The sequence below is a fragment of the Tasmannia lanceolata genome, unplaced genomic scaffold, assembly GCF_043159265.1.
Source record: "Tasmannia lanceolata isolate RefF3 unplaced genomic scaffold, GAP_Taslan_0.1 ptg000024l, whole genome shotgun sequence".
In the NCBI taxonomy this organism is placed as follows: Eukaryota; Viridiplantae; Streptophyta; class Magnoliopsida; order Canellales; family Winteraceae; genus Tasmannia; species Tasmannia lanceolata.
In genome coordinates this window covers 10,375,891-10,398,536 of record NW_027518701.1, presented here as the reverse complement: position 1 = coordinate 10,398,536, position 22,646 = coordinate 10,375,891, and the positions used below count along the sequence as shown (strand labels likewise).

Genomic DNA, 22,646 nt, shown 5'->3' with positions numbered 1-22,646 from the left:
CCAACCACAAATCTATACTAACATCTTCCCATGTAGCATTAGGAAGTGGAAGTGGACTGTAGGTACCGGTGTTTTGATTATGTGATGCAGAGCTGCTGGACTTTGGATCTCAGAATGATGTTGTTCGGAGAACAAAGGCAAGGCTATCTTAGTCATTTCAAGTTAGATGGGATGTCACTATCATTTTAGAAGAAAGGATTATGGAAATTTAAGGGGTAGCTCAATCATTTCAGTTACCATTAGCTTAGTATAAATACCAACATGAAATTGGAATTTGGGGGGTCTTTTTACAAAATTTGAGATTGTAATATGGTTTTGGGGCTAAAGGCCTAACTAGAGTTTCTCTACCACTGGTAGAAGAATTCTCTACCACAGGTTGAAGAAATCTCTGGATGAATCTCAGGTAACAAGTATCTCAAGTACCTCTTTTCCTTGAATTTATCTACCCTCTTACCCTGTTGCAAGCAAATTTTGCGTGCTCCTGAAGGACTTGGTAAGATCCAATTGCCCTTTCAATTGGACGAAATTGCTGAGTTTCTATCCATCTTTTCATTTTTATTGAATGTAATTTCCCCTTTTATCAAACGATTTCCCTGCAAGTTCAAGATTCATGCTAATTTTCCATTGTAATCGGTAGTTATTGTTAGAATGAATGAATATCCTAGAGTGTTATTGTGAGAGATAGAATTGCATGCCAATTAATTGTCTGATGTATGTTGGTTGAGTTTCTTTAAGAGAGTTCTAAGATTTCTGTGTGGAAGAACATCTCCTTTATGCAAGGTAAAATGGGAAATCGTCCTTATAGTAGCTTGGAATGACAATCGGAGCCCGATCCGAGTAGATTTTGATGAAAAGAACACAACCTCAATTTCCCTGGAGAAAAAAATATTGGTCCCAGCAAGATTGGGCTGTAGCTTGGTGCGGATCAAGTTCTTTTATTGAATATTAGGTTGGGCAATCATTAAGAGATTTTCCATCTTAGCAGATTTTTATCTTTTCTCAGCTGAATGAATCTAGGTTGCTGGAGCTTCAAGGTCTAGTTGCATGATGTTTTGCACTTCAATTAATAGCCCCAAGGAATGCTTGTTGAAATGCTCATATGAGTGCTAAAACAAGTGAATACATTTGCCAATCCATTGACCAAGCTACATAGACATGTAACCTATGAATTCTGGATAGTTGGTCTTGAATTAACATTGGAGGGTGAAAGATTTCAAGAGTTGGATGATTAAAGTAAGCACATTCCAGTGACTAAGCTTGGCTCTCACAGCCCGGGAACAATAGGGGCAGCTTGCTCACTCACATTATGGTTCTATACTGGTTGAAACCTATGCTCGATATGGTTATGGCCTTAGTCTCCTCAAAAGGAACCGCCCCATCAAGCGGACAATAATCACCAACCCAGAAAAACCTCCATCTGCTGCATAGTATGTCCTTGCAAGTTTGGCATATTCGGCAGCTCGTCACATAGCGTATCACATCTCGGTAAATGGTCGGCCAAAAATACTTCTCTTTCACTAGCAAAACAGTTTGTCTCTTCCAAAATGTCCTCCCAAACCTCTCGAATGTAGCTCTTTAATAACATACTCTTTAAGGGAACATTTTGGAATGCATAAGCGACTTTCCTTAAAGAGAAAATCATCTTGAAGAAGATAATCTTTACGCTTTCCTTCTTTGCAACGCTTCCAAATTTCACCAGAGTCTTCACCGTTAGCATACATGTCTCTGCCATCAAACCCTTCAAGTTGCATACTCACGAAATTAAGAAGAGCTACTCTTCTACTAAGAGCATCCGCCACTTGATTGCACTTTCCACTCTTGCGCTTTAATTACAAAAGTATATTCTTGTAAGAAAAAAACCCACTTTGCATGTCTTTGATTTAGGCTTCCTTGATTATTGATTTGCTTGAGAGCTTCATGATCGGAATTCTAAATAAACTTCGTTTGAACAAGATACGATCACTAATGCCGAAGTGCTTGAACAATGGCATAAAATTCCATACAATAAGTAGAGTACTTCTTCTCTGCTCCATTGAGTTTTTCACAAAAGAACAATGGCAATGGGATGTCCCTCTTAGCTAAGTACTCCGCCAATGCCCACATGAGAGGCACCACAATCAACCTCGAACATTCTCAAAGTCCAGGCAAAGCAAGCATAGGAGCACTAGGCAACTTGTCCTTTATAAGTTGAAAACTCTTTCTGGCCTCCATTGTCCACTTGAACCCATCTTCTTCATGCAATCCGTCAAGGAGCTGATATAGTGCTTAAATTTCTTATGAATCGGCGATAAAATGAGGCCAATCCATAGAAACTCCTCACTTCTTGCAAGCTCTTTGGAATAGACCATTGTTGGACAACTTTTATCTTCTCATCATCCACTCTAACCCATGATGAAGTCAAAACAAAGCTTAAAAAAGCTAGGCGAGTTGTCATGATAGAATTTTTGAGGTTAGCATGAAGTTGTTCACCTCTCAAAGTGGTTAGAACAACCCTCAAATGATCTCTACATGCTTTCCAATGAAAGGACGAAGGACTTAATTAATTACTGGCATGAAGATACTTGGAGCATTGGAGAGACCAAATGACATAACAAGCAACTCATATAAGCCTTCACATGTCTTGAAAGCGGTCTTCCATTCAGCACGCGGCTTGATTCGAATTTGATGGTAGCCACTTCTAAGATCAATCTTGAGAAATATCTTTGCACCGACAAGCATGTCAAAAATATCATCAATCATTGGAATGAAAAATCGGTATTTGATAGTGATTCAGTTAGTGAAAGGACTATCCACACACATACGCTATGTTCCATCTTTCTTTGTAGTTAGTAAGGCCGGCACCGCACAAGGGCTCAAGAATTCTTTGATGTGAGGACCGAACCACTATAATTCTTGGGGTTCATCTTCTTCTTCTTCTTCCTCCATCCTTCTCTCCTTTAATTGGTAACATCTTTGCTTTGCACTTTACTTCGAAGTTAACAATGGTTAGTTATTTTTAATTCTTAATTGTTCTCTAAAAAATTTATAAACCTAATTCCCCCCCCCCCCCCAACTTGGATTGCCTATTAGGATTTCATTTGGTATCAAAGCTCAAGGCTCTTACAATGATTTTTTATTTTGAAAATTATTACAAGAGAAAAGATGGAGCAAACTAAAACCTCTACATCTACACCCATTGCCTCTTTTGGATATGCCAAAGGGCAATCCGCTACTAGATACCCATTTTTTTTATTGTTGAATAAAAGAACCAGAATTAAGGAAGCATCCTTTAATTAGACTCATGGACAGTAAGGATTGAGATAGACCATACTCTTTAGATTGAGATAGACCATACAATGCTTCACTCTAGGAACCTATAAGCATGGTCAATCTCTAATCAAATTGATTATTGAATATGATTAACTGGAATTACCGACACATCCTTCAATTAGACTTATGGACAGTAAAGGAATCTCTTTAATCTAGTTGTTAATAGACAACAATCCTCAAAAGATTGGGATAGACCATATAATGCTTCGCTCTAGGTACCTAGAAGCATGGTCAATCTCTAATCAGATGAATTGTTGAATACAAAGAACTGAAATTAAGGAAGCATCCTTTAATAATGAAAAGGGGAGAGGAGGATTCCCAAACCCTGTAGCTACCCATTACCGGTTTTGTAAAGGAAAGAACAAAAAGCTGTAAATATACTGAATTTATAGGTTGGTGCTGCTCCAAATCCTCCAAAATTTGGTAGAACTCCGACGCTCGGTGATAAATCAAAAGAGATTTCGGCATAAACTGGTTAGGATTAGTTTATGAAATGCCCCAATATTTCTCTCTATGATTTTTAAAAACCAAATGGAAAAGTGGTGTGAATACCAAAGATGGAGGGGTGCTAGGGCTTAAAGGGATTAGATAGCAACTAAATGCTAAAGGGGTGTAAATATCAAATAGGGGGGGTGAAAACCAAAGCAAAAAGGGAAGAGTGAAAAGGGATGAAAATTGAAGGAGAGGAATGCCTCCTTTTATAGACTTTGGTGGAGATTATGGGACCACTAAAAAGTGGTTTTTGTTAGCGTATGTCGGGTTTCGGGATATCGGGAATGGATTTTGGATTTCCGGGACTGGATTTCAGGTTTTAGGAATGCTTGGCAGTTTTCAAACAATTATTTGGTGACCCAAATTGATCTCCAGTTGTCTCAAAATGGTCCCGAGCAGTAAAAAAGGTAACATTTGGTGGTTACTTATGGTTTTTTATGACTGACGTTGTCAATTGCTCTGGCTTGCTGGTAAATGGTTTCTGGTTTCCAGTGAAATTTTCTTGGCTGCAATATTTGCTCTTTGGTTCCTAAGGAATATTTCTTGGTAACCGAGGGTAGTTTCTAGTTCCCAGAAAGTGGTTTTTGGTCACCGAAGATGTTTTCTGGGTCCTCAAAATGGGTTTCAGGTCCTTGGAAAGTTGGCCCCAAGTTCCTAATTTTTGGTTCTGGCTTGTGGGTTGCTTGACAAGTGGTTTTTTGCTTTGGGAAGGTTGATCCTGGTAGCCAAAGTGGTTTCCGGTTTCCAAAAAATGGTTATGGTGACTGAAAGGTGGTTGCGGTTCCTAGAAATGGCTTCCGGGAGAGCTTTTGCTGAGTTTTGGTGAATTGATCTTCAGAATGTTGCGTTTCCTGTAAAAAAGGGTGTCGAGCTATCGTGCTTTATCCTTGGGACCCTAGTTTGACCAATTCAGGGTTCTTTCAGAAGGTTTTGGTGAACTCAAATGATTCTGGATGTAGGCTTGGTTGTAGGTGGTCTTGGGTATTGGGTGTTTGGGTGCCTTTGTGTTCTTGAAAGCTTGGAGAAATGATGAGAGAGACATCGAGGGAAAGACCTAGAGAAGCTTTAGGACTCATCATAGGATTTATCATCGTAACAAACCTATCATTAGTCATTTCTTGACAAAATGGGGTGTCTACAAATAGCTAAAGAAAAAATCTAATATCAACTCACATTTTTTTTTTGAGACGATAAAATGAGAATATATTAAAAGACGAACCGAGATGGTTCAAGCAAATTACAGAGAGAAAAAAATGAAAATACAAAATCAAGGTGGGAGATAATCAAACCACTCCAAACTAGACCTAAAAACACCACCCCTTGCTAGGGAGTCTGCATCTGAATTAGCAGATCTCCTCACATGCTTAAACATTATAGACGAGTCAAGAACTACATCATCAATGTCCTCGAAGAAAGATAGAAAACGCCACGGAGGAGAAGTCGCACCCAGAAGCCAGCGGACAACATTAGAGGAGTCCCCTTCCACTATCACCTTATCTAACAATGAATTATCCAAAAACTTGATCCCACAATGGACTGCTCTCACTTCCGTCTCATTAGAGTCTGCCACTCCAATGGGGCCCGAGTACGCCCAGAGAACATCCCCCTTGGAATCTCTGCATAAGCCCCCAATCCCTGCATCACCAGGATTGCCAAGAGACGATACATCAAAATTCAGTTTTAACATCCCATCTGGAGGAGGGAGCCAGGATTGGTTAATTTTTACTTTGCTAACCCCCTCCTTGCAAATAATCTGCCAACCTTCCCATAGATCATACACTGAGACGAAATGAAACAGAGGAAGGCTTCTAGCCCAAGAAATGACCGCTGCGATGATCTTGATAAATATCCAATAAGATGATTTTGCCACACCTTCAAATACTCGGGAATTTCTTTCCTTCCAAATGAACCACCATGAAGCCAACAGACACATCTTCCACAGCATCTTACCCTTTCTTTTCCAGGGGCACCATTCCCAACTTTTAATAGAATCTGATATGGTGTTAGCACATTTTATTTTGTTTTAATTGGCCGAATAAAAGCTCTTAGTTTTTTAATCGGATAACATAAATGGCCGAAGTCTAGTTTTGTGTGGAGTTAAAGTTGGCTGAAAGATAGAGACTAATTTTTGGAAAAGTAGAGATATTTTTGCCCCAAAAGGAGGTGGAAATGATAGTATTTTGTAGGTCTTTTTCTACTTTAAGGATCCAAGTGTATAAAGCCTTGGCGTTAAAATTCTGGTTCCATGTGCCTATTTTGTAGGGGCATTATAAGAGAGAAATTAAGATGCTTATATGCAGAATGCAAATCAGAGATACAATTTTGATTATGAATTAAAGAAAGAGCTTCTTTCTAGTATTTCAGATTTTGATGAAGAGGCCTGATTAGTTTCCTGAAGGAACGTAGAATGAACAATGCATAACCACCAAACATCCTTGGGAATGGGAAACTGAGGTCATTTAACTTTCCTTTCACAAGAAAACACTATTTTGATGGCAACCAAATGGACTCCTTTTTGTCTTCACGTGGAATTAATGCTCAGTCAGGGTTACCTTTGCAATGAGACAAGCCGAGTATTGTATTGTTAGTAGGCATACCTCATTATGTTACAATTAGTGGTTGTGCCAAAGAATTGCTATTTAATAATTACGAAAGTTGATATTCCCCATAAACTCACTTAATTACTTTGTAATATTAAAGAAAAAAAAAAGAGAATCAAGGAAGTCTACAAAATTTCTATTTAATATAATTTAAGGAAAAAGAGAGTATAGAGAAACAAGCATACCTGCCTTCACCAATGTGATCTCTCCTCCTCGATGCAAAGATGATGCAGAGATAGCCCTGGTAAACAAAGAGTGTTTTAACAATTATAATATATAGTTCTTCACGCCTTATATCCCTTCCATTTATTTTCTTTATGTCATTATTTTACTGTGGTCAAAGTTAACCAAGATTCATACCTGGTATTTGGACGTTTTGTTTTTGAATTGTGAGGTTTCATATGGTCTAAGCCCTTATGGTCCCTTATTTTTCCAAATAGTACTGTACTGCCTACATCATCGGATGATCCAAACCGTCCATGTTATGAAAAACAACGTAAATAGGCTGTTTCCCAAAAAATATTTTTATAGGATGATCCTAGCCCTCTGATCTATAGAAGTTTTCATAATATGCAGTTCATCTCTAGATCAGAGGGTTGAGATCATCCTATATAAATGATTTTTTGGGCACAACCTATTTACATTGTGGCCCATCAAATGGACGATTTGGATCATACTTTAGTATTGTCTCTACAGTACATTTTGAAAAATACAGAACTATAAGGGCATACACCACATTAAAACTCATGAATTGTTTACTTTCCAAAAGATAAACGTATCCAAGAATAGAGGATTCTGCAGTACTAAAGCATTCCTCTAATCTTCCTCGAGTCACTGAATAATTTCTCTGAAAAAATTGAGAGCAGGAAAATACCTCCTTTCACCAAGGTGAATTCTCCAAAAGACAAAACTAGCTGGTCACTCTGATAGCCCCAAAGCTTAGCTAAGCATCTCTTCGCTCTGATCTTGGTAGTTCCAAAAAGGGATTCCCCACAAACCCACTAAAATACTATTTAATATTTAATAAAAAAATGAGATTCTCAATAAACCCACCAATTAAATTATTATTTAATATTTTTGGAAAAAAGAGAGAGTAAAGAAACATGCATACCTGCCTTCACCAACATGAACTCTCCCTGTCCAATGGTCACTACTTTGATCACTGTAAAAAATAAAGACTGTTTTATTATTCCCAACACATTTTAACGTACACACACATATAGATGAGAGATAGATAGATACATACAGACACACCTTCGTGTTCCATCAGTTACATTTCAGACTTTTATTTCATTCTATTAATGATGAGTGCCAACATGGCAGCAATGTCATGCCTAGGTGGTTTTGGTGGAGTTCCAAGGTGCAGTCCCTCATTAATGTTGCTGGCCCATTTTGAACCTAATTTTTGAGCTTCTAAATGGAAGAATCATGGAAAGTGGTAAACTAAAAAGTTGTAGGTCTCTTTGAGATCTTTCCAAAAAGTATTTCTGCTCGAAAATTGATCAAGTGGTAAGAAAGTTATGACAGTTTTAGTGGACTATGTCTGTAGATGCCCAAAACAGTCAAAGTTAGTGAGTTCCAATGCAATTAATGTTATGTTAGTCCCTAAGCTAGCTAGTGGAGGAGCTTGGACATATTTGCTTTGGTTATCTTTTATTTAAAAAGTTAGAAACCATCTTTAGAGAGGATTTTGGATGTTGATTAACTTATGTAATTTTGGAATATCAATTGGGTTGAGCTTTGCTCCCATTTTCTTCTTCTTCTCTAAGTTGTGTTCTTGATTTCTAATTTCTCTTCTTCTTCCCTCTTAATCACCCGCATTATCTGGTATTAGATCCAACGTTACTCTCTTAGGCTAGCTTCGATTTGATTTTCATGGTGGCACGAAGTGGTAGAGGAAGGCGTGGTAACCAAATGATGGAAGATTTGAGAGATGAAAGAGATGATGAACTTCAAGCACTTCGAAGACAAGTTGAGCAACTTACCATGCGACTTGAACGCCAAGAGGCTCGTAGTGAGCGTGGTAGATCAAGCTGTGGAGGTTTTAGTGACGAATCCGATGTGAGTCCCTTCGCCAATACTCGTGAAGAGGCTAGGTTGCAAAGGTTCTATTGTAATTTCGACAATGTCAAGATTGACTTGCCGGAGTTCCGAAGAGTTTCTTGAATGGCTTAGTGCCATTGAGAAGTTCTTTGATTACAAGGAGACCCGAAAGCCAACGTGTCAAGCTTGTGGCTACGCTTCAATATGGTGGGATAAAGTTCAAGAAATGAGAATCCGGAAAGGAAAGCGTAAGATTTCTTCTTGTGACAAAATGAAGTCAAGGATTAAGGAGAAATTTCTTCCATTGGATTTTTTCCAAATTATCTTTTCTCAATTCAACAACCTAAGCCAAGAATCCAAGAGTGTGTTGGACTACACCGAAGAATTCTACAAACTCATGGCTTGTAATGATATTCAAGAGGGAGAAGATCAACTTGTGGCAAGGCATGTTGATGGTTTGAAGTTTTCCATTCGTGATGAGGTGGAAATGCACCGACCATTGAGCGTCAATGATGCTTATCAACTAGCCTTGAAGGTGGAGACTAAGCTTTCTCATCTTGGTGCTAAAAAGTATGTGGATGTTTGTAGTCTCTATCCTTCTTCCGAAGGTGAATCTTCACATGGTGGAGGTACAAAGTCAAGGTTCGAATATTTCAACAAAAATTCTACAAAATCAGCCCCTACACATCAAGTTGGAAATCATCCCAATCGTCCTAACAATTCAAATGCTTGTTTCAAGTGTGGTTAAGTTGGCCATCGTTTCAAAGATTGTCCAAAGAGGAAAGTAGTTGGAGAAAAACTCCAATACAACATGAGAAAGGAGTGAAGTTCCTTCCCCCAAGTAAAATAGCCAATGCTCTCTTCAAAAGTGATGTCCCAAAAAAAAAAACTATATTCAATCTATATCTTTCTTTCCTCATGCCATTACAATATATAGAGTCAAAACTTAAGATTAGCAATTCTAAATACTTGCCTAACAATTATTCTCCATCTTCTCTCTGAAGCAACAGAAATAAAAGCAAGAAATATGACAAAGATAATCCTAAAATAAAAATCTCGTAATTGATATTTACCATATTCGTAAAATGCTCATAACTTGCTCAAATCAAGTACAAATCGCGAGATCTTGGCCTCGTTAGATAGGTAATCAAAAAACGTTTCTAAAGATACCAAAATCAACCGAAAATAACAAGATTTGATGCTAAAAACATGGGACACAAATAAACTGACAAAAATTAGAAAATAGAGTAAAGATTTGTTTCGCACTGCCGTTCTACATCAAAACTAGTTCAAATCTCTCATGACAATTCTCCGTTCTATTATTGGACAAGAACTTCATACAAGTATGGCAGTATCCACAAATAATGATCCTTAAAGTTGCAACTTTTCGCTGAAATTTTGATTTTTGTGCTCAAAATTATAACTTGGACCGATCCTATCATGATGATACTAATTTTTAAGAGAAGTTTGGTAAGGGAAATGTTTTCTCTCTTTTTTTCACATTTAAAAAGATAACTTGAACCAACCTTATTTTATTCAATACAAATTTTTGGCCGAAATTTCGGTAAAATATTTAATTAATTAAAAAAACATGTTTTTGTACACACAGAGAGAGAGAGGGGGGGGGGGGGGCACGCCTCTTTGAGAGGGATGGGAAAAGGCACACGTATTAACTAAAGATTTTAGTAAGAAGAGAAACAAATGCAAGGATTTCTCTTCTCGAGCTTCGCTGGCTGAAGGAGACGACCAAAATGGCTCTCTAAAAAGCGTACTCCAGCTGCTTAGAGAGGGTCTGTGATAACCTTCAGTCAGACAACTAGGAAGAGAGACATATTAGATGGAGATGAGTAAAAAAATATCTCACAAATTAGAGAAAGAGAGAGGATACATATTAGATAGAGTTTGTCCAAGTCTCAGTGCTACAGATTAGAAGACACTTTTACCCTTGCATATATAGCAACTAAGGGTAAATCATAAAAAGAGAGGGAGAGAAAGAGAGACGTGTTAAATAAAAAATATAAAGCCGGGGCGTAAGAGCTAGCAGGCCTGTACAAGGAAATTTCGGGAAAAACAAAATTTTGACTGAAATTTCCGACCAAATAAAATACTGTTTCGGGTATGGTACGTTTCGGTGTCGGTCCGGTCGAAATTTAAAACCATGTTTATCATTCAAAGAAATTTTTTCCAAGAATGAACTTTCGGTCAGAAATATTTTTCTTGCAATGCAAACGGGGCCTTTTGTTATAGGACTAGCTGAGTAATTTAGGAGTGTGTATAATACAACTCTTTGTATGTGTTCCATTTTCACCTACAGTAATTTAGAAACTCTTTGGATAGGTCCAAAAAAATATAATATTTTATAGAAATGATTTTGAAGTTAAAATATGATTATTTGTAAATAATAAATATAATAGTTGAGAAATGAATAGTGCCCTCAAAGAGGCTTTAATGTCTAATTTAGAAGTCAGTCCCTGTTTGTTTGGGAATTAGAGAACCGATTGTGAATCCAAAACTAATAAACATAAATTGCAGCCAGGCAATGATTTTTTCAACCCCTCCTTAGGATGATGCGCCCCCTTGCAACGTGAATTGACGTTAGAAAGCGTCAAGTCTGCCCACAATTCACGATAAAGGGGGTGCATCATCCTACAGGGTGTGAAAAAATCATCTCCCATTGCAGCCCAACAATCAGTTTGTTACTGACAATCGTTTCTCAAATTCAAAACAAACAGAGCCTAAGGTTAAATTAAAATAATTTCGTTAGCAAAGGAGGCCCAATTTTTGTGGGCCCCCAAAGGTAGGCCCTTAGGTAACGAAGGTATTTTCTTCTGTTCATTTTAATATGGAAGAAGATGAAGCTATGAGAGCCCTATTATATATTAGAAGCTTGATTCGGGCCCACTATGATATTAATAGTTAGAAAAATCACGAATCATCCTAGCCTTCCAATTAGTAGATGTTAACCATCGATCATTTTTGTTTCTCAGTTTGTTTGATGGTCATTATCTATACATCGACCCAACATGGCGCACTATCCTAACGATCAAGATCTCTGATTAGACGTTCCCAAACAGCGGATTTCTAGCTATTCCACTAATTGTATTAGATAATTTTCCTTGGATCTCACGTCACCACATGGATGTGATCTGGCCCGTTGATCTCTATTTTTCTGAACACATCGGATTGCCATTGGCCCCACCTTGATCAGATGATCATATATAAGGCTTTGTGGCTACGCTTCAATATGGTGGGATAAAGTTCAAGAAATGAGATTCCGGAAAGGAAAGCGTAAGATTTCTTCTTGTGACAAAATGAAATCAAGGATTAAGGAGAAATTTCTTCCATTGGATTTTTTCCAAATTATCTTTTCTCAATTCAACAACCTAAGCCAAGAATCCAACAGTGTGTTGGACTACACCGAAGAATTCTACAAACTCATGGCTTGTAATGATATTCAAGAGGGTGAAGATCAACTTGTGGCAAGGCATGTTGATGGTTTGAAGTTTTCCATTCGTGATGAGGTGGAAATGCACCGATCATTGAGCGTCAATGATACTTATCAACTAGCCTTTAAGGTGGAGGCTAAGCTTTCTCATCATGGTGCTAAAAAGTATGTGGATGTTTGTAGTCTCTATCCTTCTTCCGAAGGTGAATCTTCACATGGTGGAGGTACAAAGTCAAGGTTTGAATATTTCAACAAAAATTCTACAAAATTAGCCCCTACACATCAAGTTGGAAATCAGCCCAATCGTCCCAACAATTAAAATGCTTGTTTCAAGTGTGGTTAAGTTGGCCATCGTTTCAAAGATTGTCCAAAGAGGAAAGTAGTTGGAGAAAAACTCCAATACAACATGAGGTTTGAAAACCCATGCTACAGTTTGGAGAAAAACACCAATACAACATGAGAAAGGAGTGAAGTTCCTTCACCCACGTAAAATAGCCAATGCTCTCTTCAAAAGTGATGTCCCAAAAAAAAAACTATATTCAATCTATATCTTTCTTTCCTCATGCCATTACAATATATAGAGTCAAAACTTAAGATTAGCAATCCTAAATACTTGCCTAACAATTATTCTCCATCTTCTATCTTAAGCAACAGAAATAAAAGCAAGAAATATGACAACGATAATCCTAAAATAAAAATCTCGTAATTGATATATACCATATTCGTAAAATGCTCATAACTTGCTCAAATCAAGTACAAATCGCGAGATCTTGGGCTCGTTAGATAGGTAATAAAAAAACCTTTCTAAAGATACCAAAATCAACCGAAAATAATAAGATTTGATGCTAAAAACAGGGACACAAATAAACTGACAAAAATTAGAAAATAGAGAGTAAAGATTTGTTTCGCACTGTCGTTCTACATCAAAACTAGTTCAAATCTCTCATGACAATTCTCCGTTCTATTATTGGACAAGAACTTCATACAAGTATGGCAGTATCCACAAATAATGATCCTTAAAGTTGCAGCTTTTCGCTGAAATTTTGATTTTTGTGCTTAAAATTATAACTTGAACCGATCCTATCATGATGATACTAATTTTTAAGAGAAGTTTGGAAAGGGAAATGCTTTCTCTCTTTTTTTCACATTTAAAAAGATAACTTGAACCAACCTTATTTTATTCAATAAAAATTTTTGGCCGAAATTTCGGTAAAATATTTAATTAATTAAAAAAACATGTTCTTGTACAGAGAGAGAGAGAAAGAGAGAGGGGGGGGGGGGGGGGGCACGCCTCTTTGAGAGGGATGGGGAAAGGCACACGTATTAACTAAAGATTTTAGTAAGAAGAGAAAAAACAAGGATTTCTCTTCTCGAGCTTCGCTGGCGGAAAGAGACGACCAAAATGGCTCTCTAAAAAGCGTACTCCAACTGCTTAGAGAGGGTCTGTGATAACCTTCAGTCAGACAACTAGGAAGAGAGAAAATATCTCACAAATTAGAGAAAGAGAGAGGATACATATTAGATAGAGTTTGTCCAAGTCTCAGTGCTACAGATTAGAAGACACTTTTACCCTTGCATATACGAATAGATAGGGATAGCAACTAAGGGTAAATCATAAAAAGAGAGGGAGAGAAAGAGAGATGTGTTAAATCAAAAATACAAAGCCGGGGCGTAAGAGGAGGCCAGTACAAGGAAATTTCGGGAAAAACGAAATTTTGACTGAAATTTCCGACGAAATAAAATACTAAATAAAATACTGTTTCGGGTATGGTACGTTTCGGTGTCGGTCCGGTCCGGTCGAAATTTAAAACCATGTTTATCATTCAAAGAAATTTTTTCCCAAGAATGAACTTTCCGTCAGAAATATTTTTCTTGCAATGCAAACGGGGCCTTTTGTTATAGGGCTAGCTGAGTAATTTAGGAGTGTGTATAATACAACTCTTTGTATGTCTTCCATTTTCACCTACAGTAATTTAGAAACTCTTTGGATAGGTCCAAAAAAATATAATATTTTATATAAATGATTTTGAAGTTAAAATATGATTATTTGTAAATAATAAATATAATAGTTGAGAAATGAATAGTGCCCTCAAAGAGGCTTTAATGTCTAATTTAGAAGTCAGTCCCTGTTTGTTTGGGAATTAGAGAACCGATTGTGAATCCAAAACTAATAAACATAAATTGCAGCCAAGCAATGTTTTTTCAAACCCTCCTTGGGATGATGCGCCCCTTGTAACGTGAATTGACGTTAGAAAGCGTCAAGTCTACCCACAATTCACGATAAAGGGGGTGCATCATCCTACAGGGTGTGAACAAATCATCTCCCATTGCAGCCCAACAATCCGTTTGTTACTGACAATTGTTTCTCAAATTCAAAACAAAGATAGGCCCTTAGGTAACGAAGGTATTTTCTCTTGTTCATTTTAATATGGAAGAAGATGAAGCTATGAGAGCCCTATTATATAAATATTAGAAGCTTGATTTGGGCCCACTCATGATATTAATAGTTAGAAAAATCACGAATCATCCTAGCCATCCAATTAGTAGATGTTAACCATCGATCATTTTTGTTTCTCAGTTTGTTTGATGGTCATTATCTATACATCGACCCAACAGGGTGCACTATCCTAACGATCAAGATCTCTGATCAGACGTTCCCAAACAGCGGATTTCTAGCTATTCTACTAATTGTATTTGATAATTTTCCTTGGATCTCACGTCACCACATGGATGTAATCTGGCCTGTTGAGCTCTATTTTTCTGAACACATCGGATTGCCATTGGCCCCACCTTGATCAGATGATCATATAAGGCTTTTTTTTTCTAGTACTGTCAAGAAAGCAAATGATTGTTTTTTCTAGTCGTAAGATAGTCTCTCAGAAGTGGGACCGAGACAACTAGGGCCGTCGATATGGCGGGCCCACCTTAGATTGCCCACGGACAAGAAATTCCACCAAATTTTTGGTGGGGCCCACCTTCAATGGGATAGAGCAAAACAAATTTATCTGATGGCCGAGATTGTCCAAAAATTTACTTGTATGGCTAATAAAAGAAGGGAAATGATATCATCACAACTATGTTTTGATGTCAGCATTAAACCTTGTCGTTTAGTATTTAAAGAGCTGTCAAGGTTATTATGGTTCCCAAAAAGCTCACAAGCCAATTAAAAAAGAAAAGACAAGCCGAGTTTGTGCAATTATTAAACATGGTTGTGCTGATATCATTTCCCTAGAAATAGTTTTGTTTAATCTTATATTAGATTTTTTTTAGTGAATTAGGGTTTCTTCTCTTATCGTAAATTAGGTTTTTTTACTGAACTAGGTTTCTTCTCTGATGTTTTTTTTGTTTGAATGTTCTCATAATTTGTTTTTCCTTTTCCTTTTCCTCTTTTCTGATCTTATACTAGGTTTTTTTTCCTGAATTAGGGTTTGTTTTCTCTGATCTTATGCTGGTTTTATCATAGAAAGTTACTTTGGTGGTTTACTCGTGTTCTTTGGTACTTTTCTATAATGTGAATTTTTGTTAGAAAAATAGTTTTGACTTAATCTTAAATTTAGATTTATTTTACCGAATTAGGGTTTCTATTGAACTAGGGTTTCTTCTCTGATACTATATTAGTATTAACTGAACTAGGACTTCTTCTCTGATCTTATATTTGTTTTTTTTTCTACTGAGTTAGGGTTCTCTGATCTTATATTAGATTTTGTTTCCTACTGAATTAGGGTTTCTTATCTGATCTTATATTTGTTTTTTTACTTAATTAGGGTTTCTTCTCTCTCTCTCTCTCTCTCTCTCTCTCTCTCTCTCGTATTCCAACTAAGGAATGGGTCCTTTCCTTTTTCCTGTTTTCCCTTTTCTGTTAATTTTTTTTTCTTGGAGAGATTGTGAGAAGCTTTTTTTTTTGTCTGAATGCTTCCTTTCTTCTCCTTTTTACTCTAATTTGGATTTGTAAAGGAGAAATTGGTTTTGGTTGCTTCTTTGTTCTCTTTTTTTTCTTTCCTTTTTTCTAATGTGGTTTTTTATCATTATAAGCTTCTTTTGATTTCCCTATTTTTTCTTTTGCTCCTTTTCTCTATTGTGAAGTTCTATCATGAAAGTAGGTAAGGTTTCATCTTATGTTGGGTTTTTTTTTACTCAATCAGGGTTCTTCTCTGATCTCATGTTAATTTTGTCATCAAAAGTTATTTTTATTATTTGCCTATTTTTCTTTTGGTCCTTCTCGCTTATGGCTCTGTTTCTTTCGACATAAAATGGGCATAAAACAAATTTTATGGCTATTTCCCCGCTTAAAAATAAGGGCAAACTTTTTTTAACACCCATCACATGTTTCGTTGAAAGAAACAGAGCCTGTGAAATTTTGTTAGGAAAAAAGGTTTGGTATCATCTGATATTGGGTTTTTTTTACTGAACTAGAGTTTATTCTCTGATCTTACGTTTGTTTTTTATGGTAGAAAGTTTAATATTATTTTTTTGTTTTCCTGTTTTCTTTTCTACTTTTCTTTATAATGTGAATTTTTGTTAGGAAAATAGGTTTGGTTTCATCCGCTATTGGTTTTGTTTTTACTGAATTAGGGTTTCTTCTCTATCTCATGTCGGTTTTTATCATATAACATATTACCAACGTGAACTCTCGTCGTCGATGCAAAGATAATGCAGATGGTCGCACTGATGCCAATGGTCGCACCGATAAACAAGGAGGGTTTTAATAATTATATTATATATTTCTTCACGCCTTATATCCCTTCCATTTATTATTTTATGCCATTTTATTACTTTGGTCAAAGTTAACATAGATTCATACGTGCTATTTGGACTTTTTGTTTTTGAATTGTTTACTTTCCAAAAGAAAAGAGATGAACATATCCAAGAATAGAGGATTCTATACTACTAATGCATTCCTCTAATCTTCCTCAAGTCACTGTCTAATTTCTAAGAAAAATTGAGAGCATGAAAATATCTGCTTTCACCAACGTGAATTCTCAAAGAGATGAAAATGGCCGGTCACTCTGATAGCCCCAAAGCTTAGCTAAGCATCTCTTCGCTCTGATCTTGGTATCCAATTTTTTGGTAGGGAGATATCTCACCTTGTGAAACCTAACTGGAGACAATCTTTTCATGTAGACACATTAGCTTTGGTAAAATTTCTTGATCACCATGTTTGTATTTGGCTTACATTTTTTTTTCGATTTTTTATTTGTTGTGGTGATTCTGATGTAAAATGTTTATGGACTTGTATTGACTTGTAGGTCAAACAATTAGAAGCACATGGGATTCCATCGGAGCAAGCGGAGGTGATAACTGCAGTTATTGCCAATGCTTTAGATGACTGCTGGGACAATGTAGGTAAATCTTATGGTTTGAAAGTAGAGATGTAGCTGGTAAGTGTTTCTTGTTCAATTTTATTCCATTTGGTTTTTCCAAGTAATCTTGGTTTGTAATGCATATTGTCGAATGCCATTGTTATTATTAGATAGCTTTGAATATACAATGCATATTGTCGGCCAAAAATACTTCTCTTTCACTAGCAAAAAAGTTTGTCTCTTCCGAAATGTCCTCCCAAACCTCCCGAATGTAGCTCTTTAATAACATACTCTCCAAGGGAGCATTTTGGAATGCATAAGCGACTCTCCTTAAAGAAAAAATCATCTTGAAGAAGATAATCGTCATGCTTCCTTTCTTTGCAAAGCATCCAAATTTCACCAAAGTCTTCATCGTTAGCTTACATGTCTCGAATGCCATCAAACCCTTCAAGTTGCACACTCAAGGAATTAAGAAGAGCTACTCTTCTACTAAGAGCATCCGCCACTTGTTGCACTTTCCACTCTTGTGCTTTAATTACAAAAGTATATTCTTGTAAGAAAGAAATCTACTTTGCATGTCTTCGATTTAGGCTTCCTTGATTATTGATTTGCTTGAGAGCTTCCTGATCGGCATTATAAATAAACTCCCTTTGAACAAGATACAATCGCTAATGCCGAAGTGCTTGAACAATGGCATAAAATCCACATCCTAAGTAGAGTACTTCTCTGCTTCATTGAGCTTTTCACTAAAGAAGGCAGTGGGATGTCCCTCTTGGCTAAGTACTCCACCAATGCCCACATGAGAGGCATCACAATCAACCTCAAATTCCATTGCAGCCCAACAATCAGTTTGTTACTGACAATCGTTTCTCAAATTCAAAACAAACAGAGCCTAAGGTTAAATTAAAATAATTTCGTTAGCAAAGGAGGCCCAATTTTTGTGGGCACCCAAAGGTAGGCCCTTAGGTAACGAAGGTATTTTCTTCTGTTCATTTTAATATGGAAGAAGATGAAGCTATGAGAGCCCTATTATATATTAGAAGCTTGATTCGGGCCCACTATGATATTAATAGTTAGAAAAATCACGAATCATCCTAGCCATCCAATTAGTAGATGTTAACCATCGATCATTTTTGTTTCTCAGTTTGTTTGATGGTCATTATCTATACATCGACCCAACAGGGCGCACTATCCTAACGATCAAGATCTCTGATCAGACGTTCCCAAACAGCGGATTTCTAGCTATTCTACTAATTGTATTTGATAATTTTCCTTGGATCTCACGTCACCACATGGATGTAATCTGGCCTGTTGAGCTCTATTTTTCTGAACACATCGGATTGCCATTGGCCCCACCTTGATCAGATGATCATATAAGGCTTTTTTTTCTAGTACTGTCAAGAAAGCAAATGATTGTTTTTTCTACTCGTAAGATAGTCTCTCAGAAGTGCAACCGAGACAACTAGGGCCTTCGATATGGCGGGCCCACCTTAGATTGCCCACGGACAAGAAATTCCACCAATTTTTCGGTGGGGCCCACCTTCAATGGGATAGAGCAAAACAAATTTATCTGATGGCCCAGATTGTCCAAAATTTACTTGTATGGCAAATAAAAGAAGGGAAATAATATCATCACAACTATGTTTTGATATCAGCATTAACCCTTGTCGTTTAGTATTTAAAGAGCTGTCAAAGGTTATTATGGTTCCCAAAAAGCTATCACAAGCCAATTAAAAAAGAAAAGACAAGCCGAGTTTGTGCAATTATTAAACATGGTTGTGCTGATATCATTTCCCTAAAAATAGTTTTTTTAATCTTATATTAGACTTTTTTTACTGAATTAGGATTTCTTCTCTTATCGTAAATTAGGTTGTTTTACTGAACTAGGGTTTCTTCTCTGATGTTTTTTTTGTTTGAATGTTCTCATAATTTGTTTTTCCTTTTCCTTTCCCTCTTTTCTGATCTTATGCTAGGTTTTTTTTCCTGAATTAGGGTTTGTTTTCTCTGATATTATGCTGGTTTTATCATAGAAAGTGAAATTCCAAGGGAGGTCCCGAGTACGGCAACTTAAGAGGAGGTAAAAATTAGGTTGCTAACGAGTTTTAACCTTTTGAAAACTTCTAACCCAATTTTGAAGATTAAGAGATCAAGAATGACAATGAAGCACACAAGTTAAATCCTAAATGCAAATGCAAATTAAGAGCATGAGATAAGAGAGAATGCACTCGAGATTTAAAGTGGTTCGGTCCTCCAACGCGAGGCCTACTCCACTCAACCAACCAAACCCGTTGATGGCTTCACTATTTGATCTTCTTAACTTCGGCGAAGATCAATGCCGATTACAATTCCGAATGCCTTTAACCTTGGTGGCAATCTTCACCACGTAGAGTGGGCTTCGCTTCCCCGAACACTCGCCCGAATACAATCTTGATAAAGAAAGAAAGAACTAAAAACAATCCCTCACAAGGGTTTACAAATTGTAGAAGATGTACAAATTTGAGCCTAATGATCCAAATTCTAATCTTAGAGGATGAGAGGCATAAACAAGCTTTAATCACTCTTTGGATGTTCAAATGAAGTTTTTGAGTGTTAGGATTGATTATTGGGAAGATTAGAATACCCATATATATAGGAAAACCCAATATGACCGTTTGAGGGGCATTGTCGTAAATCTGGCAAAGTTCCCAACGGTCAAATTTCTTCCCGTTATAGTGTTCTCGGAGTTCCGGGAATGCAAACAGAAGTTGAAAAATTTCTACTGGACCAAATCTCGGAGCTCCGAGAATTATCTCGGAGTTCCGAGAAGCCTATCAGCAGTAGATTTTCAATTCTGGTTTTTGGGCTTCCAACTTTACACCAAGTTGGGATTGTTATGAGGGTTCCAAAGTGTTGGAACACCACAAGGACAATCACTTAAGCATTTAGGGTGTGTGAGATTAACTTAATTTATGCCTTTTAAAATCTAAAACTAAGATTGGATCATATACATTCTAATTAGACTTCGATCTTCAATTGATTCTTCAAGTCTTCATTCGTCTTGGATCTCCGATGTCTTTGGCCTTCATAAGCTGTCCAATGAGAGCTTCTTGGCCTCAATCCAAGCAATCTTGTCTTAACACCATTATGATTTACAACTTAGATATTCAAACACATTAGTGATCTTAAATCACTTGTGTATTGGAATCATCAGAATAAGATGGGAATGCCAAGGTGGAAACCATTGGGCTTACAGAAAGTTACTTTTGTGGTTTACTTGTGTTCTTTGGTACTTTTCTTTAATGTGAATTTTTGTTAAAAGAATAGTTTTGGCTTAATCTTAAATTTAGATTTATTTTACCGAATTAGGGTTTCTTCACTAATCTTATACATACCTGAATCCAAACACTACCAAACGCTTTGGATTTGGGTATGGGCCCACATTATTTGGATGATCAAAAGCGTTCATTTCATGGGTCCTGACATAGATAGGGTGTGCCAAAAAAATCAGCTCCATCGGATCATTCTAACCCTTCAATCTATGGACGAACTTTCAGCTGAGGGGGCAAACCTTAAACAAAACGAAACTAGAGGGGATGTCTTTGTCACTTTTTAAACTATAGGGGTTGAAGTGGATGTGTCAGAAACTAGAGGGGGTGTAAATGTAATTATCCCTTTTATTTTTTATGTCATTCTATTAGACTTTTATGTCCCCAAGATTCATATCTGGTATTTGGACGTTTTGTTCTTGAATTGTGAGCTTTCATATGGTGTAAGCCCTTCTGGTCCCTTATTTTTCCAAAATGTATTGTACGGACCACATCATAGGATGATCCAATGACGCCAGAGCTATCTTGATGGATCCTCAAACCGAGTCCACTAGGCCCACTAGCCTAGGCCTCAAAATTAAAAGGTACAAAAATAGAGTTGCAGTACAGGATTTTAGGTCATCTTTTGGGACAAAACTGAATTTACTCAGAGCTTTAAACATATCAAGCCATACATGGTTGGAAAGATCTACGAGTTTACTTTCCAACGTAACAAACGGTTCGTAAATCTGAGTTCTGTGGAGGGAGTTAGTGCTATTTTCCTGAGAAGGGTTGAAGCTGCCTGCAACATACGAATTTCAGCAGTTTTGGGTTTCTTTTTACCTGCTGTCCAACCCATTATTCCAAACGTTTTTGGATATGATTTAAGTTATTTTTTATATTATATTTATGCTTTATTAAGTCCCAAAGACCACAATTAAGTTTAGTAAGATAGCCTTAAGTATTAATCAAAGTAACTTTAGTTTTCCTCTCCCTTCTTTCTTGGAACTTGTGTTGTCAAGATAGGAAATGTTGTTCAAGCCTTTGGAGATGCACCTATGGCTGGAGGGTTGTTCCATGCCTACTTAATTGTTTATTTGGGCTGTAGAGAAGAGACTTCTGCAGAGAATTTGAATCAAGTTTAGCCTTTGGCTTGTGAAGAAGAAGGATTCCTTCTTGTATTATTTGCTCTTATCCCTTGGGTGGATTCCTTTGGTTGGCGGGTTGTTTCATCTTAGTTTTCACTTGCATTTCCTCCTCTCTTTTCCATTTGTTTGGTGTCAACCTAACCGTCCATTAGGGGTGCAACTCGGGTCGGGTCGGGTCGGGTAGATGCCAACCCGAACCCGACCCCCGCAACCATTTGCTCAACCCGAACTCGGTCCAACCCGAGTTCCAACCCGTGTTCAACCCGACCCAACCCGAGAATTTAATCTTAAAATTTTTTAAAATTATTAAAAATGTCGGGTTCACTCGGGTCAGGTTGCCCAAGCCCTCAACCCGAACTTAACTCGGGTTGAGAAAACTTAACCCCGGTTGAGAAAACTCAACCCGAGCCCGACCCGAATTCAACCCAACCCGAATTTTTACCGGGTTGAACCCGTCGGGTTCAGGTTGAGCCGCCCAAGTTGCACCCCAACCATCCATATTATAGAACACAACGTAAATAGGCTATTCCCCAAAAATTATTTCCATAGGATAATCCTAGCCATGTTGGGGGTAAAATTGGCACTCCCTTTTTATATTAGACACATGGCATGCACAACAACAAGTGGCAAACATGCTAAAACATGGCATCCACAGGGACACATGAGGGAAACATGTTCGGAAACGTTTCCAAAATATGATACAAAATTGGAGAAATATTTCTGAAACACATGGGAAACATATGGAAACTTATGTAAATAATGTGTAAACGCGTGATAAACGTATGCAACACTCGTAGAAAACGCAAATGAAATATGTAGGAAACAAGTGTGGAACTTACAAAAATCATTTTGAAAAAAACAGATCATTTACTAAGGCGTTTTTCGTACCATTTTTAATTGTTTCACGTTTCTCGTTTCCCCTAGATTTTTTTCATGCGTTTTCCGTTTTTGTTTCACGTTTCGTTTCCCATTTCCGTTTCCCACCCTGGTAACTATGCTCTTATATATTAGTTTTCTCTATTGAA

At 37.2% G+C, this 22,646-nt stretch overlaps 1 protein-coding gene across 35 annotated transcripts in view; it reads right to left on the bottom strand.

Annotated features, from left to right (window-relative positions):
- LOC143857130 (disease resistance protein At4g27190-like) overlaps positions 1-22,646 on the bottom strand; it is a 71,405-nt gene that overhangs the window by 28,133 nt on the left and 20,626 nt on the right. For 31 of the 35 annotated variants that reach the window (XR_013238453.1, XR_013238452.1, XM_077367417.1 and 28 more), the window contains 3 exons: positions 7,513-7,563; positions 7,276-7,410; positions 6,587-6,642 (listed from right to left, as the gene is read on the bottom strand). The exons of 2 other annotated variants lie outside the window; for them this stretch is intronic. The gene's annotated coding sequence lies outside the window, so the exon portion shown is untranslated. Of the gene's footprint in view, positions 1-5,091; positions 5,437-6,586; positions 6,643-7,275; positions 7,411-7,512; positions 7,564-22,646 lie in introns of those variants that run through there. 2 more of the 35 variants (XR_013238451.1, XM_077367422.1) reach the window with 2 other exon arrangements.